The sequence below is a fragment of the Lissotriton vulgaris genome, chromosome 1_1 (assembly GCF_964263255.1).
Source record: "Lissotriton vulgaris chromosome 1_1, aLisVul1.2, whole genome shotgun sequence".
Classification (NCBI taxonomy): Eukaryota; Metazoa; Chordata; class Amphibia; order Caudata; family Salamandridae; genus Lissotriton; species Lissotriton vulgaris.
The window spans coordinates 280786227-280802858 of NC_141685.1; the positions used below are offsets into that span (position 1 = coordinate 280786227).

The 16632-nt window shown below is 44.3% G+C and overlaps 1 pseudogene; it reads right to left on the reverse strand.

The window, feature by feature from the left end:
- Positions 1–15199: 15199 nt before the first annotated feature.
- LOC147746987 (U7 small nuclear RNA) lies at positions 15200–15252 on the reverse strand (annotated as a pseudogene).
- Positions 15253–16632: the final 1380 nt, after the last annotated feature.

Below are 16632 nucleotides of genomic sequence, written 5' to 3' on the forward strand. Positions count from 1 at the left end.
AAGTCAGCGATATTCATGCATTATCGAGCAAATGCTCTTAGCCATGTTATCCACCTCCCATTGGATAACATGGCTAAGAACTGCTCAGGGCAGGTGTTAGCTTTTTGAGATATTCGCGCTTAGCGCGAATATCTCCAAAAGTTGGTAATAGGAGATAGCGATGTTAGGGACTGTTTCCAGTCGCTAACATCTTGGCACGCCCACTTTGCATGTCATTAGTGATAAATATCACTGACATGCAAAGCGGGGCCCAAGATGGTCGCTATCTCCTTTTAGCTGTCACTAACTGGTGTTAGCGACAGCTTGGTAATAGGGAGATAATTTTATCTCCGCTTTCTTGGCTTTTAAAGCCAAAAAAGCGGAGATAAACCCCCTTGATAATATGCCCCACGATTCCTCGGGGGTTTCAGCTGACAAGGCTTGGTATTGTGTTACGTGGTAATTCTTCCAGGAAACGTCAGAGGGTCGATGCAGGCGTTCTAGAAGGGGTGATAAACCATTTAAGCCTCATGAACAAGCGCATGGTCTTTTAAAGATCTGTGAAGTACTCGGGGCGGCGGTGTGTCCTCTTTCAGGAGCGGGCGGGCGGGGGGGGGGGGCACTGCCAGCAACTTGCCAGGCCAGGCAGTGTTCAACACTTGCATCACCCTTTCTCTGCCTGCTATTGCGCTCCATGCTTCGGAAAGGTAAGAAAAAGAACGTGCATTTGAGTTTGAAATGTCCGATCCTGTAGCAGTACACTTGCAAAGCCCACACATGACAATAACCCGATTCAAGGCCCCATTCACCCGATTTTTTAAAAATATATAGCACTCCAACAAAGTGGGATTATAAAACTTTATTAACTTTTAAATATAACGAACGGAACAAAAACTGTAACAAACATTTAAACATTTTTGACAAAAAAAAGCAACAATGGTCAGAAGCTGTCTTTTGTGCGAATAGTCCCAAGGCAGCACAACGTGCTGAGTTCTGGACGGCACCCAGGTGATGTCACCTGGGTGCCGCACTGGTTTTTGGGATCCTACAATGCAGCTCAGAAAAACAGCGTGGGGCGTCCCGGGTGGTGCGGGGGGAGGCCTCGTCAGTAGCGGTCTGTTGTGCGAATAGTCCCAAGGCAGCAGAACGCGCTGAGATGTGGATGGCACCCAGGTGATGTCCAGTAAACTGCCGCACTGGTTTTGGTATCCTACAATGCTGCTCCGAAAATTGGCGTGGGGCGGCCCGGGGGGGGGGCGTGGGGGAGGCGGCGTGAACGGGCCTCCCCAGGTGGCGGCCATCCAGCTGAGTTGCGCCCGCTCTTGCGGCTACAGCGTCTCGCTCACCATGTAGTTGAGTTGCTCCCACTCTTGCAGTGCAGCGATAGGCGGCTGCCACAGGACTCTTAAAATGGCGGCCGGCTCTTCGGTTTTGGGCCTGGTCCACTAAAATGGCCCTGGGACACCTTGGAACTCGGACGCATGCCTGCTAGGGCTTGGGCTCCATTCTCGAAAGCGTCCCCTCAGCCGTGAAGATTCTACAAAAGTCTTGGGGGCCCTCGACTCCTGCAGGCTACCGGTGGGGAGCGGCTGCCATGATTGCTCGCGGAATGACCACGACGGAGCCACGAGATGGTGGTGCTCTCATGGTGACGCCAGCTTCAGTCTGAATCATCCAGAAACAAGGTGGGGCTTTCATCGTTTGGGAAAAAAAAATGTTCTAAACTAATGAAAAGTGTTATTTTTAGGTCATATGACCAAGCCTTCCATCTTTAGGGAACCAAAAGTAAAATGAACCAATGAAAAGTTTTATAAACAAGTCACATGACCTGTTATGCGGCATAGGGCTACAAAAAGCGTAGAAAATCCGTTGGCACGTGAGGCGGCGTCAGTAGCGGACCGGTGTGCGAATAGGCCGAAGGCAGCACAACGCGCCGAGATCCGGATGGCACCGAGGTGGTGTCCAGCAAATTGCCGTACTGGTGTGGCCATCCTACAATGCTGCGCCGAAAGACGGCGTGTCCAGCTGAGTTTCGGTCACTCTTGCGGTACAGTGACTCGAACGCGCCGAGATCCGGATGGCACCGAGGTTGTGTCCAGCAAGTTGCCGCACTGGTGTGGCCATCCTACAATGCTGCGCCGAAAGTCGGCGTGGGGTGCCCCGTTGGCTTATGAGGTGATGTCAGTAGTGGACCGATGTGTGAATAGGTCGGAACCAGCACAAGGCGCCAAGATCCGAATGGCAAGTCCTGGATGTTGAGTGCCATAGTTGAGAGTTCTGAGCAGTGCTTGTAAGACTATCTGAAGCTTATTTGCACCTGCTGCAGCTTCACTATTGCCCGAGGTGGTGTCCAGCAAATTGCCGCACTGGTGTGGCCATCCTACAATGCTGCGCCGAAAGACGGCGTGTTCAGCTGAGTTCCGGTCACTTTTGCGGTACAGTGACTCGAACGCGCCGAGATCCGGATGGCACCGAGGTTGTGTCCAGCAAGTTGCCGCACTGGTGTGGCCATCCTACAATGCTGCGCCGAAAGTCGGTGTGGGGTGCCCCGTTGGCTTATGAGGTGATGTCAGTAGTGGACCGATGTGTGAATAGGTCGGAACCAGCACAAGGCGCCAAGATCCGGATGGCAAGTCCTGGATGTTGAGTGCCATCGTTGAGAGTTCTGAGCAGTGCTTGTAAGACTGTCTGAAGCTTATTTGCACCTGCTGCAGCTTCACTATTGCCCTGGTGTGGCCAAAGATCGCCCATGACATAAGCGGCCGGCTCCCGAGGTCCGGCGGAACTTTTTTCCTTTTCCTTTCTGCTTCTTGTCCCACAATCCGTTTCACCTGAAGACACGACCAGGTCCCTGAATGTGTGCAGGGGGACGCTATTGATTGAATGAAAATGGCGGCTTGACACAAAGCTGACTCAAGCGTTGCTGTTAATGCTATACAGACAAAAATTGGTTTTCAGTTTGTACATTCTTCAGGATTTTTTTTTCCATCCAAGGCTGATTGAGAGTTTGTAGAAAAATGGCTTCAGATTTTCCACATATTACTCTTCAACATTCTTCCTAAATGTAACAATGTGAGACTCACTAGGAGAACGGCTGTTTATCTTTCCTTTCAAAATGCTGCCAACAATATTTTCTGAATGGAAGACACCATCTTGTAGCATAAAGAGCCGAAAAGGGTTCTGGTCTGGCCGATGGTTGGTGGAGACATTTTGACTATATCTTGGACCTGCCCGGCCTCGCCCAAAATGGCGCCGGTATAAATGGGACTCGTAACTCCTTGTTGTGTACTGGTTGAACAACCTTGATATCACGAGATATGAATGCAGTTTTGATGCTCATGGCGGGCGGGGACGAGAATTGATTGAATATTTCGACATCCCTATTGATATTAAGTTCTGATGTGTTATTGATTATTGTACTATTGAAAGTTCGAATTAACGTCACCCATGGTACTTGCACGCAAATGTATATCTAGATAACTTTTTTGTAAGTGGCCCTGTCGTATTTTAATTACAAAATGTACGTCCACCGATTCCGCAACTGTTAGACACCTTAGTTCTTGCAACCTAATGGCTCGTTCGTTACGTTCCTCTATAATGTAAATGTCTCCTCATCATATACGATTTCAGTTTGCTCCGTGGCCGGCCCACGTGGTTATAGGCCCGTATTTGTATACTGACATTTTCACAAAAAAGGTTTTTAAAACAAAACATGGTAGTAGTATTTACATTGGTAAAGTTTTTACTTTTAGTCACTGTTTTCGAATCAGTAAAAGGCAAGTGAAATAAAGCAGTCCAATTACATGACGGATAAAAGGTATAATATGTAGGAACGCAGTAAAGATAAATGGTCAAGGGCAGTTGTGTTTTCCTCTCCTGCAACATAAAGTGATCGATAAGAATCTGATAATCAGGCGTATCGGCGACTAAGACAGCAGGCCGAGTCTCTTTTACTCAACGGCTCCGTCATGGGACGAAGAAACGCCCTTTTTCTCGAAAAAGGAATATATTTTACTTGCAGGACAGTTGTAAATTTTCCGGGAAAGTACATTAGCCTGGAATATTATAACATATATGTTATAAAAAAAAAAGTTCGAAACCAATAAAAAGCGTAATTTTTAGGTCATATGACCAAGCTTTTCATCATTAAAATAACAAAAGTAAAATGAACCAATGAAAAGTTTTATTAACAAGTCACATGACCTGTTATGCTTACGTTACGCGCTGCGCGCCGCGCCCCGGATCACTTCCGGGTGCGCTAACGCGGCGTGTCATATAACGCATTACGCGACAAATTAGGTCAAGAATATAGTCAAAATGTCTCCACCAACCAGCGTTCGGAACACAACCCCTTTCAGCAGTCCAAAAAGTTCTGTTAAATGACAACAGAGGGGACAGGCATCAAGAACCATCAGTCAAAGAGGGGAGGGCAAGTTCTTCTCTACCGGGTCATGTTGGGGCGCTACCGGAACTGATCGAATTGGTAGTCTACAGTGTTTCTGGATGTTTCAGACTAAAGCTGGCGTCAGCATGAGAGCACTACCATCTCGTAGCTCCGTCGTGGCCATTCCACGAGCAGACATGGCAGCCGCTCCCCACCAGAAGCCTGCGGGAGTCGGGGGCCCCCAAGACTTTTGTAGAATCTTCACGGCTGAGGGGACGCTTTCGAGAATGGGACCCAAGCCCTATCAGGGAAGCGTCCGAGTTCCAAGGTGTCCCAGGGCCATTTTAGTGGACCAGGCCCAAAACCGAAGAGCCGGCCGCCATTTTGAGAGTCCTGTGGCACCCGCCTATCGCTGCACCGCAAGAGCGGGAGAAACTCAACTACATGGTGAGCGAGACGCTGTAGTCGCAAGAGCGGGCGGTAAACAGCTGAATGGCGGAAGAGGCACAGTGTAGCAAAAGCGGGCGGAATGGCAACTAAAACGGTAAAGGGGCGCTCCACTACAGCGTGTCTTCAGGTCAAACGGATTGTGGGACAAACTCCAGAATAGAAGAGTCATCAAAAGGCAAAAAGTTCCGTCGGACCCCGGGAGCCGGCCGCCTATGTCGGGGGCGATCTCAGGCTACACCAGTGCTATAAGACTTGGGGAGGGGGTCGGAGCCTAGCGTCTTCTCCGAGTCCGTGCCATCACACCACCCCTCGGGGGCCTCCGTCAAGCTGTTTAGGGAGGTACCATATAACATTGTTTTCAAATGCAGTCAGGTCCACAAACGACCCTCACTTACTTTGAGAATAGTGAAGCTGCAGTAGGTGGAAATAAGCTTCAGACAGTCTTACAAGCACTGCTTTTCTAAACATTTTTTGATTTTTTTGTATTTTTGCACAGTTTTATATTTTTTTTTTGTTTTTGATGGAGGGGAAACAACAAAGCACAGGCATTGAAAAAGGCTCAAACTCAGAACTCTGAACTGTGGCACCCAACATCCAGGACTTGCTATCCGGATCTTGGCGCCTTGTGCTGCTTCCGACCTATTCACACATCGGTCCACTACTGACATCATCTCATAAACCAACGTAATGTAAATAGTTATTTAATAAAATGTTTTACCCTGTTACTTTGCTGGTGTGTTGTCTATATTTTTAATATTTGCATAGGGTTTGTCGTTATTTTGGGCGGGGTGGGTGACGGAGCCGAGCTGTCTTGCAGCCCTCATGGTGTGGAGCTCAGTTCATCTCACTATTTTTGTATTTCTCATGAAGGGTTGTTCCTAATGTTTCTATTTTAGCGAGGTCAAAAAGAGATCCAATTAGTGGCCTACTGATTTTGCTCGATTACTTTTATTTTTTTACACGATTTTTCACTATCTGCAAAGACTAAACAGAGTATTGCGACTTTGTGCTTGTTTGTAAATAGAGAATGAACCAAATAGAATCAATTGTAAAACAGTAAATGCTTGGATAACAATCAATCAAATGGAGAGACAAGCAGGCACGACGGATTACAACGGGGGTAAAGGCCTGCGTTAACTACTCTTCACTATCTGCAAAGAGAGAGTACTACTAAGAGAAAAGAGGGGAGGAGGGCAGCGTTCAAAGCACATCAGCGTGCATAAACACGAAAAAGTTTTTACCTATCACATACTTGACATTTTACAGCTTTTGATATTTGCTATTAAAAAACCAATGAAATTCACTGAAAAAACCATAGGTTATAGGCCATATATAGTTAGGAATTTGCATTTACAAAACCTTGAAAATGCACTGAAAAAACCATTGGTTATAGACCATATATAGTTAGGGATTAGCCTTTTCAAAACCTTATTTTACTCACACAAAACCATTGAAATTTCATATATAGTTAGTTCCACTAACTATATATCGCGCACCCGCAATCCACTGCTGATGATGTCACATATTACATCATTCATGACATGGTTAGTGACATCACTGATGACATCACTGATGACATCTCAAATGACATCACTGATGACATCTCAAATGACATCACTGATGACATCTCAAATGACATCACTGATAAAATCAGTGATAACATCTCATTTGACATGACTGATCACATCACTGATGATATCATTCATGTGATAATACCATGAACCTCTTCAGACTCTAATATAACCTTAGATACAATCAGTGTAAACAGACAGTCACAGACTGTCACTCATCCATGGACTTACTCACACACCTAGTCAGTTATGCAAAAAATCAATCACACCTCCATTTTCTCAACTATACAGTTATACACACCTTACTTATTCAAACATATACTAACACATATTTACTTTACTCTCTTATACAATCCCTGATACATGTCCACAATGATCCATACAGCCACTCACACATTCACTGGCTCTTATGCACAGTTATTTATATATGTCAACTCTCACATGTACTGTGTTTTACATATGTACTTACTTTGACATGTAGCACTGAGATATCCATTCACTCACTAATACACTCATGCACAGTCAACCGCCCATACAGCTGTTTCCACATGCACTTTTGAACCTATACATATAGTGAATCAACTACTCACACATCTATGTACAGAGTCACACACCTCCCAGCCACCCATACACACACACTCAGTTTCCCATACAAATACTTGGACAACCAATGAATAACCCATACAGTTACTCATATAGCTACTGATCAACATATGCAGCAGTTTGTAGAACAACAGATATAATGATGCACAAATTAAAACAGTTTAGTCACTAACCCATGCACTCAGTGAGACACATTTAATCACTCACTCATACAGTCAGTCATGCACCTACTAAATCCTTCATCCAGACACTTATACATCCACTCATTCTTCAATATGTAAGACATATTTTAACTTTATAGAAACATACAGTCACTGGATGTTGTCATCTGTGATGTCATCAGTGATGTCATTTGAGATGTCATCAGTGATGTCATTTGAGATGTCATCAGTGATGTCATCAGTGATGTCACTAACCATGTCATGAATGATGTAATATGTGACATCATCAGCAGTGGATTGCGGGTGCGCGCTATATAGTTAGTGGAACTAACTATATATGAAATTTCAATGGTATTGTGTGAGTAAAATAAGGTTTTGAAAAGGCTAATCCCTAACTATATATGGTCTATAACCAATGGTTTTTTCAGTGAATATATATATATATATATATATATATATATATATATATATATATATATATATATATATATATATGGAGCAATTTCTGTTCCCAGTTTAGACCACAGAAGTAACGGACCACCACACGATTTAGCAGAGTGTCACAGCGAACTTTTTATTATCCATTGTGTCAGCAGTTCAGGTAAGCATGACGCGTTTCGGGCAGGGACTGCCCTTGATCACATAACGGAAATGCAGATAGTGTCACTTTAAATAGCGCACACACTCGTTTTTTTCTTTCTATAGTAACACCACGTGTTCTAGTAATCAAAAACATAGAAAACAGACTTTTTTAGCGTGTTAGGTGTTTTACATGTGCACAAGAAATTGCAACTTTGCCAGCTTAGATAAAAATATAGCAGCATAATTTATATTGCACTTAAAATAGAGATTCTTTCAATGTGGTTCAATTTGCAACGAACATATGACCGCTTAAATGCGTATTGACGTATGCCAATATTAAACCAATAGCATAATACTTGGAAACCATATAATACAACTATTGTGTCTTATAAATAGTGATCCAGTTAGTAAAACCTTTTGCAATCCATAAATAACATATAAATATGTTAAAATAGTAAAAAAATACCTTCAATGAATAAAAGGTCCGTTGATAATTTACATAAATAAATATTATATTAAAATAATTGTGCAAAAATGGCAATTTATCTTTAAACTGGCTATAACGTAGCTGATATGTAATCAAGTAAATACATTGGCTCCTACAGGTGGCACGCCTAAAGGTCACGTTGCTAGTAAAAAAGAATACTATCTATAAAGTGCTGGTGCTGAACTCATACAATTAGGATAGAGCCTCTACCCTTGAGCCGCTGGTTTCTAAAGCAATAGATGACCAGATGTATACAAAGTCAACTTCCCATTTTATAAAGTGCTGAGTGAAATGAGTGCAACCAAGATAGTGTGAAAGGTTTAAAAACATAGTGATACTGGGGAGAGATATAAAATCACAGGTTCAGTAAATGTCGCTCAAGGATGTTAGTGAATTGTTCACTTAATCTTGTGCTGTAATTATCTAGACTACTGGCGATGTTGTGGACACAAGTGACAAGACAAACTTGATTGGTGGATGGGGTACAGGATACAATAATTATTATAGCAGGAAGGTGTGCAGGTCCTCCCTGTCATTAAGGCCGTTAGGATGCTTAGAATCGAGATTGAGAATATATCTAGTCTCTAACTGCCTTAGAGCCTTATCTCTGTCCCCACCACGCTTGGGTATCGGTGCCTGATCAATTACAAAGTAAGTGAGACAATTTACGTCTTTGTTGTGGCTCACTTTGAAATGTCGGGCTACCGGGTATGCCGGGTCACTATGGATAATGGCACGAATGTGTTGCAGGATGCGCATATGTACGGGATTTTTCGTACTGCCAACATAACGCAAGCCGCAGGTACACGTGAGAACATAAATGGCGTACTCAGTGCGGCAGTCATATTTCCCTCTAATTGTTTGCGCTTTATTTTTAAAAGGGGTATTGTAAGTGGCAGTGTTGGCTCCAAAGTTACATGCCTTACATGTAGCACATTTACGGAATCCATTACTCGAGGGCATCCATGTTTTTATACTTGTAGACCCAGTGGAAATCTCTTTAGATAGGAGATTCCCTATGTTTTTTGACTTTCTAAATGTCACGCTAGGATGTTCTAATAACGTGGTTTTAAGAATAGGGTCTGTAAGAACAATGGGCCAATTCTTTTTCATGATATTGCGTATTTTGCGCTCCTGTCTACTGTAAGTGGTGATCAGTCTTGGGGAACTATTGTCATCCACTGTACTGAAATCTACCTCAGTGGTGCTGGGCAGCAGGGTGGATCTCGATCTTTCATTAGTTTTACTCATGGCTTTGTCAAGGATGTCCTCGCTATACCCTCTTGCTCGCATGCGATCTAAGCATGTCCGGCTACAGATGTTAAATTGTTCCGGCGTGCTGCAAATGCGTTTAAGGCGCAGCAATTCACCATAGGGTATGCTGGCAATTAGGTGGCGCGGATGAGCACTTGATGCATGTAATATTGCATTTCCAGCAGATGGTTTCCTATATGCTGTAGTGGTAAGTGTCTCATCAGTTATCAGTATTTGGACATCTAAAAATTCGAGCATGGTGTCACTTATGTTTGACGTGAAGTGCAGATTGAACTCATTAGTATTCAAAAGTTCAACAAACTCCAAAGCACTCTGCATATTGCCCTTCCAAATAATAAAAACATCGTCTATATAACGAAGCCATGAGATCACATTATTTTCAAATGTAGTTTTGTGTTCTTTCATGAGGACCTGCTTTTCCCAAAACCCTACATGCAAGCATGCGTAGCTCGGAGAAAAGCAGGCCCCCATGGCCACCCCCTGCTTTTGTCTATACAGTTCCTTCTCAAATGAAAAGTAATTGTTATTTAAGCACCATGAAATGAGGGAAATCAACATTTTGTTATGCATAGCATATTCAGCAGGACGTGTATTTAAGAAATGTTCCACACCACGTAAACCACATTTGTGCCGTATACTAGTATAGAGAGACTCTATATCTAGAGTTAGTAAAATCCATTCCTTTGACCAGGTTATGTCATTGAGGTGCCGTAAAAAATCACCAGTGTCTTTTAGATAAGAGGGCATCGTTCTTACCAGGTCCTGTAAATAGAAGTCAATGTATGAGCCCACATTTTCCGTCATACTTCCTATCGCCGAAATTATCGGACGTCCAGGAACCGGAACAGTGTTCTTATGAATTTTTGGTAGTAAATATAGATAGGGCAACCTTGGGTGGGTGTTAAACAGGAACTTATGCTCGTCATTTGATATCAGTCCCTCTATATCTATCTATCTATATATATCTATACTACTATTATAAAGTAAGAACTTTGAACCTTTGAGGCGGGTAAACTCGGGAACCACAGTGCCAATCCACACACCCGATACATCATTGTAATCGTCAGGGTGTGCAGATGGACATAGGCTATATAAACTATACAAATATGCGTTATTTAAAAAATGTACATTAAAAAAAAAGTAGTCCCTTCGAAGTAGCGCCGGCCGCAACCTGCGTGCTGATGTCAGGAGCGCAGGGAGGAGCGGCGTCCAGGAGCGCGTGGAGGAGCGGCGGACATGGCGCGGGGGAGGAGCAGTGAGGAGCGGCAGACAGGCGGTGAGCAGTGACAGACAGGCGGGAGGAGCGGTGACGAGCGGCGAGGAGCGGCGGAGCGGTGAACTTAGGAGCGCGGGGAGGAGCGGCAGCTGAGGTAAAGCTCCGGGGGACCCACGGACAATGTCAGGGCAGGCGGGGGACGGGGCAGGCGGGGGATGGGGTGGGCGGGGGCCCGGGCTGCTGGACAATGTCGGGGCGGGCCGGGGCCCAGGCTGCTGGACAATGTCGGGGCGGGCGGGGGTCACGTCATGGATAGAGCCAAACAGCAGCAATGTCACATTGCTCCAAAAGAAAAGTACACTGTGCTCAATACCAAGAGCCCCAAATTACAAAGGGCACTAATGATCACGGCGGGGGCCTGGGCTGCTGGACAATGTCGGGGAAGCCTGATTGCTCCCGGCCAAGGTCGGGACGGGCTGCTAGTATAGTTATATATATATCTATACTACTATTATAAAGGAAGAACTTTGAACATTTGAGGCGGGTAAACTCGGGAACCACAGCGCCAATCCACACACCCGATACATCGTTGTAATCGTCAGGGTGTGCAGATGGACATAGGCTATATAAACGTAATAAATATACGTTATTTAAAAAATGTACCGGAAAAAAAAGTAGTCCCTTGGAAGAAGCGCCGGCCTAGACGTGCGTGCTGACGTGAGGAGCCCAGGGAGGAGCGGCGTCCAGGAGCGCGAGGAGGACGGGCGGACATGGAGCGGGGAGGAGCGGCGTACAGGCGGTGAGGAGCGGCGGACAGGCGGTGAGGAGCAGCGGACAGGCGGGGAGGAACGGTGAGCGGTGGAAAAATTAAGCAAAAAATTACAATCGTGAGCAAGAGGAAGCAAACGGAGCATTACAAAAGTGAGCCAAACGGTGCATTACAGGAAGAAAAAGTTATGTGTGCAGGATACAAAAGCGTCGAAAGTAAACATAGAGGTATAGGAGTAAAAATGGACGTGTGCAGGTTACAAAAGCATACAAAGTAAACATAGAGGTATAATACTGCAATATATGGAGGTAGGCTCCGGGGGCCCCACGGACAACGTCGGGGCGGGCGGGGGCCCTGTAGCCTAATTGCTCCCGGACAACGTCGGGACGGGCTGCTAGTTAGTATGGATAAAGAGAGAACTTGCACCTTTTGGCCAGGCAAACTCGGGAACCAGAGCACCAATCACAACACCCAATACAGCGTTGGAAAGGGCAGTTGCACCAGAAGGACATAGGCTATGGAGACGCCCACCATATACATTTAAAAAGTGAAAGAACCATGCCAGAAAAGTAGTCCCTTGTGGGTGTGTCTGCGATGTGCTGTGGGCTTGTGCTGGGGGGGCGTGACAATCGCTGGGGGCATTCCGTCACGAGTGTTGTTTTTTCTTCCCAGGTTCTATACATTCCTGCTCCCTTTAAATAGTAATTCAGTGGAGGTCCCATTCTCTTAGAACCACCCCAAGCACAGTTATGGGCAAAAATACAACTAAAGGGCCCTGCAAAGCATTATGGGATAAGCTTAGCATAATTTTTAGCATTCATGAAAGGGTTTCAATGTTTTTGAATTTTACTCATCAGGGACATCTTGGGACGACAAGGTGAACTGCAGCTTGATATATAATATTTTCAATGCTATTGCATTTGCATCATCAGGGACATCTAGGGACATGAGGTGAACTGCAGCTTGATGTGTAATATTTTAAATGCTATTGCATTTGCCTCATCAGGGACATCTAGGGACCATGAGGTGAACTGCAGCTTGATGTATAATATTTTAAATGCTATTGCATTTGCCTCTTGGGGACAACTGGCGAGAACGAGGTGAACTGCAGCTCTTTGTAGAATTATTTGGATACTATAATATCCACTTCCCACTGCTAATCTCGTCCCATAATGGTTTGCAGGGGCTTGATCTCAAAATCATCACCTCTCTCACTGCTTGCTGGAAGCTAATTTCACTTTTGTGAAATTACTATATGCATTTTAGCATGTTGAAATACTTGTTATTTTACCTTGAATATATGAGGTTTCTGTTTTAATATTTGGAAATCTGACGGAACGAAATATTGCGGATTTATTGTACCAAGTTTGCGCCAATTCCACCCAACCCTACTTTAAATACCCCTGCACCCCATAATCATAACCCACCCTTACTCTATAAAATACCCCAACACCCTTAAACACTAACCCATCTTAACCTTATAAATCTACCCTGTACCCCAAAACCCAAACCTATCCCTAAACCCTAAAAATACCCCTGTACCCCAAAACCAAAACCTAGCCCTGAACCCTATAAATACCCCTGTACCTCAAAACCCAAACATACCCCTGAACCCTAAAAATACCCCTGTACCCCAAAACCCAAACCTACCCCTGAACCCTAAAATACCCCTGTACCCCAAAACCCAAACCTATCCCTAAACCCTAAAAATACCCCTGTACCCCAAAACCAAAACCTACCCTGAACCCTATAAATACCCCTGTACCTCAAAACCCAAACACACCCTGAACCCTAAAAATACCCCTGTACCCCAAAACCCAAACCTACCCCTGAACCCTAAAATACCCCTGTACCCCAAAACCCAAACCTAGCCCATAACCCTAAAAATACCCCTGTACCCCAAAACCCAAACCTACCCCTGAACCCTAAAAATACCCCTGTACACCAAAACCCAAACCTAGCCCAGAACCCTAAAATACCCCTGTATCCCAAAACCCAAACCTAGCCCTGAGCCCTAAAAATACCCCTGTACCCCAAAACCCAAACCTAGCCCTGAACACTTAAAATACCCCTGTACCCCAAAACCCAAACCTACACCTGAACCCTAAAAATACCCCTGTACTCCATAACCCAAAACTATATCTGGACCATTAAAATACCCAAACACCCCAAAACATATACCTCAGTACCCCAAAACATATACCCCTATACCCATACTTGCCTTATCCAAACATTTTTAAAAAAAACATGCTTTTACCATTCATGCATTTACAACGAATTTCGTTGTAAATGTATGCGTGGTAAAAGCATATAAAATGTAATGCCATGCGTTATAATGGCATTGCGGAGTCATGGTACTTTCGTAATGAAAGTATGCAGAGTGATGGTATGCGGAAAGAAATGTGCGGAATAATGGGTGTTTACCCTCCCCCGTAAGTATATTGGTGGCACGGCGGCCCACATCTCCAGCAACATACTCATATTTTTTCACCACCAATTGGAAAAATGCACAGGTCTCTCTCATTGATGGCCAGCACCGACATACACTTTTAGACACACCTCCCGCCACAAGTTCTAGAATTGCGAACTTTAGAGCTGGGGAGCTACGTTCGAATCTCGGCATCAGCTCAACATCCTGTGATTCCAGGCAAATCGCTTTGTCTCCCGGTGCCTACCACAATTCAATGTGTTCTTCTGTAATGTAAATTGTGCTCATGCCATGTTGTCGAGTTTGCGCTATATAATATTGCAAGAAACATAAAGTAGGGAAACTCGAGTTCACACACTACTAAACGCGCACTCTTAAGTGCATCAGTAGTGCACTGTGAATCGGAGCGTTTCACAGGCCTGTCACAGATAAGAAATGCTATCAAAATGAAATCCTACGAAACAATATACTATTGGCCCGCAGCAATTCATACCTGGACAACGTCAGGACAGGCTGCTAGTATATATATATATAGATATATACATATATATATACACATATATATATATGTGTATATATATATATATATCTATATATATATTTCAAAGCAGAGAGCTGGCCTTTATTGCGATAACCAGTGTAGTTGCTGCTATAGAACTCTACAGGAACCTCTGGGGACAGCCTGCGGTACTGTGTCCGTGCAGCCCTATTCAGACTCTACAGGGACCTCTGGGGACTGCCAGTGGTACTGCACCTCTTCTTGCTCCTCCAGAGATATTTAGTAAATTGTTACTCGGCCTCGGACTTCCCTCGCGGAATCCATATTTCGCACCTCGACTGTGATGTCACTAGTGTCAGTGTCTCTTTAGCCAGTGGGCCCAGGGCCCGCTACTTAACACTGTGCAAGTGGGTTTTGTTGAACTTTTAGCTCGTTGCAATCATTTATTTACCGCTGGAGGGACAACTTCTCGCAAAGCATTCTAATTAGCAGCAAATCTAGAACGGAGGTAACCTGGAATTAAAAAATCCAGTTAACAAAACAAGCTAAAATTAATTGGGCACTTTTCGGCAATCAACAACGAACCTCACTGTACTCGTCTATATAAAATCTGCTGGCAACACCCACTATTGAGTAGCATAATAAGACATCCATTAATGGACCGTGAAATCATTTCCCACTACTTTTTAAAATGAGTTTCATATCAAGATCCTAATGACACAATATCATTCTTCAGCGTTCCAACCGTTCTAGATCAGACCTTAAGACTTTCTTCATATCTTTCATTTACAGTGTGGCGGCTTCATTTTATGAGAAACCTTCTAGACAAATAGTAAAGAGCTATTCTAAATATCTTAAGTGCAATTTCACATGGTAGCGCTAACAAATACCTAATTTTAATAGGTCCACTATGATATATTAATTGTTGATTGAAATGGAAAGGAGTAAAAGATCTGAGGGTACTAAAATAAGTTATTATTGACAATTTAACAAAGAAAAACAAAGAAAAGAAGTCCATGGCATTGCACAGAAAATATGCAAATATTAGTACCGCGGCCACGCCCTGCTTGAGATCCGACAAACCAAACACCTCACTGGTTTAGAATGGCTCGCCATTGGTTTGGACGTCACTGGAATGAGAGGCGTGGCGTCCATGCTGGATCTGGTTGAAAGACTTAAAACCGGGAAGATATTTGGCTAGCAAGCGGCCATGACAGATTGGGGTCAAATGTCGGCCTTGACAGAATGACGATAAAGTTGTCTCGCGCACATGTCTGAGGAGCTCTTTTTCCGCCGAACAACTAACTGCTCTCATCAGTCTGTCCAACTTCATTATGTTTCTACCTGGAGGGTTCAGGACAACTATCTAAAAGAACAGATGTAATTTCTCTGTATTCTAATGAGGGTTTACTTTATGCCTCTATATTTTGCACCCGGTCCTGATGAGTCCCACTGATTCACTCTTAAATCGGTAAAAACATTGGGGCATATTACCAGGCAAATGCAATAGCATTTAAAATATTACACATCAAGCTGCAGTTCACCTCATGTCCCTAGATGTCCCTGATGATGCAAATGCAATAGAATTTAAAATATTATATATCAAGCTGCAGTACATCTCGCAGTCCCTAGATGTCCCTGATGAGGCAAATGCAATAGCATTTATAATATTATACACCAAGCTGCAGTTCAGCTCGTCGTCCCAAGATGTCCCTGATGAGTAAAATTCAAAAACATTGAAACCCTTTCATGAATGCTAAAAATTATGCTAAGCTTATCCCATAATGCTTTGAAGGGCCTTTTAGTTGTATTTTTGCCCATAACTGTGCTTGGGGTGGTTCTAAGAGAATGGGACCTCCACTGAAATACTATTTAAAGGGAGCAGGAATGTATAGAACCTGGGAAGAAAAAACAACACTCGTGACGGAATGTCCCCAGCGATTGTCACGCCCCCAGCACACACCCACAGCACAATGCAGACACGCCCACAAGGGACTACTTTGCTGGCACGGTTCTTTTACATTTTAAGGGGCAGATTTATGAGGCCCTTGCGCCACGTTTACGCCGCTGTTGCGTCACGCAAGGCGGCGTCAACGTGGCGCATCCCTACGAACGATTTACAACGTGACGCATCTAGGCAGATGCGTCAAGTTGTAAAGCCCTGCGTCACTTGTGGGCGTTCCGGCGCAGGGTGGGCGTTCCGGGGCAGGTGCGCCTCGCAAAAGTGG